Here is a 2832-nt window from a genome sequence, read left to right as displayed (position 1 = left end):
CTAGGCAAAACGAACGAAATTGGAAATGGAAAAAGACGACTGCGTCTGGCAAGTCTCTTTCGAGAGGAAGAGACGTTGCGCGCAATGCGGCCGACCATTTAGATAATTTTGAAATCAACAAGATGCAACGAAGTGGCATGTGCCCCATTGGCATGCACGGGCAAAAGGTTGGTATTTACCAATTTGGATATGCATGCATGAAGATATAGAGAACGCAATGCTAGCCATATGGCAGTCAGATCTAGCTCGGCTCGGACAGGGTACCGCTATTGGAGTAGGCGGCCGGTTGCGTGAGATCATTGCGAAGGAAAAAGACTCTTTGAAAGGCATATATGTATATACTAGGACTGCTTCTACTCCGGAAGAGCAATAATAGAAAGGAATGTGAATGTGTGCGTGTGTCGTTGTGTATCAGCTTAAATATGATAGGAGAGGGGCACAGCGAGCTACAGTCTCTTATCTGAAGAGAAGAAGCGGCCTTTATATTCATACGATGTATTTAAGAAGCACGCGAGTGTCTTCTCTGTACACGCTCGGTAGAAGCAACGTTTTTTGACTATCAAACAATCGGCCCTTTTTGCGCGCGCTCCTATCTAGAAAGATTTCTATCAAAACACAATTCATCAAAAATTTAATCAGCATTAGATATATCCACCACTGTAGTCATTCATCTAAATTAAAGATTTCAGCTGCCATCTGAGTTACAGTGGAGGGAACGAAGATATTCAACGATACATAATCACTGAAAGTATGTTAATCATCGTTTCATATTTTTTTGGAGGCTTACGAATCAAGCTTTTAATGCGTATTCATTTGAACGGCGAGCGTGATGAGTTTGTCACGGCCGTGGATTTGAAAATTAGCGCCGGTGATCAATAGTATCTGAGCTCATTTCCGATATGAAAATGTTCCGGTATAGTTTAGCAGGGTTGTATAAAGTGCAAACACATCGATATGATAGCGATCTTTCTGGCGATCTTGAAAACCTTTCGTTCACTGATTCTTTACGTTTCGCTGCTTGTTGAACTTTCCAACGACCTGCTTTCTCACCTATTATTTTATTTCGTTCTAGGTCGGTGGAAAGAGTCAGCCGAGTTTACTTTAAATAAATTCAAGTGAGTTCAACTTTTGTATTTCGACCGGGCAAATATGGTACTCCGTCGTCGGCCTGTGCGTCTATAACTGATTCATATAAATAGGATATGCCGGAACTACATGTAACAACAGCGGAAACGGTTCCTCTAGCGTGGCATCTTCAAGACGCCTCTGATGCAATGCGTTAGATCGTGTGTATTTTTTAACAAAGCCCACAAACAGCTTAAATCTATCGCATGTATGTACAATCATTCACCTAGAGAGGACATAATGAAAATTACGTTCAAAAAGAACTTGATAATTTATGTAAAATAATGCCCTTGATCTCGTGGTCTTTTTCTTAAGTTGCGCTATACAATGTTGACAGGTAATACAGTTGAGAGTGAATGATTTAAAACGCGCTCAGAGCGACGAGAATCTGATAGAAAAACCTTCTCTTATCATAATAATATATGAGTCAGAAAAGTTGGACGGACCCGACGATCGGCTTTAGATGTGCTAGGATTAGTGCCTCAGGATAAAACTGTAATTGTTTAAGTACAAAAAAAAAACAACAAAAATCAAGAGCATGTGATTTTGTTGGAAAAGAAAACGTCTTGTATAAAGATTATCTTCTGGCACCATTGCTTTCGAACACTGATCATTATTATGCATAAACTCCGTATACTTACAGGTATTTTGAATGGATCCAGGGAGCGTAAATTACAGGCTGGGATTTCTTGAGATTGGATGTGCTAAAATGTAAACATTTTTTGTGTAATAAATTGCTAACAATTTATTTATAATAAATTATTTTTTAACGAGCTAGTACGTAACCGCTGTAATATTGAGAGATAGGTTTGTCTGCAATAATAAAAATGAACCTTAAGGTAAACATCACGCAAAAGAATACTAAAAGAATTTTTCAAGACACGCTATTTACATAGGTACAAAGAATTTAATGAGTTCAAACTATGATAGCTATCTTCAGATATATTTAAATATCTGTTAATTCGGTAACCCGTAAGTTACCTATTGTCCTGCCTTTCAGGAGCCAGTCATACACAAATGTGGATTTATGCTAAACCCCGCTTCAAAAATGGGTTTGTGTTATGAATTACAATATAAAAATGCAGTAATAGAATGTAGCGTTCGTCGCTAAGGCACGATCCCATTCAACGCGTGTTTTCCAGTTACAAGTCATACATTTACAGATTTCTTGCATCAACTAGTGTCTTTTTACCTATCCGTTTTTTTTTTTTTAATAATAACTTCTTTCCTACATTATCCAGTAGCAGCATCGGATTCACCCCTTTCCCTACCCCACCGTTCATGTATCGGAACCATTCGTCTCTTGGCCTTGGTATCGACATGTTTTGTCTCTAAGGGCCAATTTAGGCCATTTCTAGCATTCGAGCGTTAATGCGTCCCTGTCCGACCATGGTTTTGACCCCCGACATACGGCTAGAAGGCGCACGTCACGGATAAGCCTCGACCGAATTTGTTGCTACCAGTTTATCTGTCTAACGTCGAGTATGCCATCAAGGGACTGAAGCAGTCGTTTCGTATCTATCAGCAGCGCAGCAGTACCAGCAGCGACGGTATGTTCCTCATCTGAGAACTCTCGTTCGGCCTACGCACTATGTATCGTTCCGGAAAGACTCCGATATGGCCCGGACGCAAGCCGGCAAAAACGTCTCATTATCTTAATACACTTTTGACGAGCTGTAGATGAAAAATAAGGCAGGGAAGAACGTA

General features: G+C 40.0%; 1 long non-coding RNA gene across 1 annotated transcript; it reads left to right on the top strand.

Moving 5' to 3' along the window:
- The first annotated feature begins 588 nt into the window (after positions 1-588).
- On the top strand, positions 589-1976 carry LOC147751912 (uncharacterized). The gene is made up of 3 exons (XR_015315560.1): positions 589-748; positions 1073-1333; positions 1769-1976. It is a non-coding gene; the product is annotated as an uncharacterized LOC147751912 (long non-coding RNA).
- Positions 1977-2832: the final 856 nt, after the last annotated feature.

The sequence above is a fragment of the Varroa jacobsoni genome, unplaced genomic scaffold, assembly GCF_002532875.2.
Source record: "Varroa jacobsoni isolate VJ856 unplaced genomic scaffold, vjacob_1.0 contig01380, whole genome shotgun sequence".
Lineage (NCBI taxonomy): Eukaryota > Metazoa > Arthropoda > Arachnida > Mesostigmata > Varroidae > Varroa > Varroa jacobsoni.
Note: the sequence above shows the minus strand (reverse complement) of the source record. Positions and strands in the feature narration are given on the sequence as shown.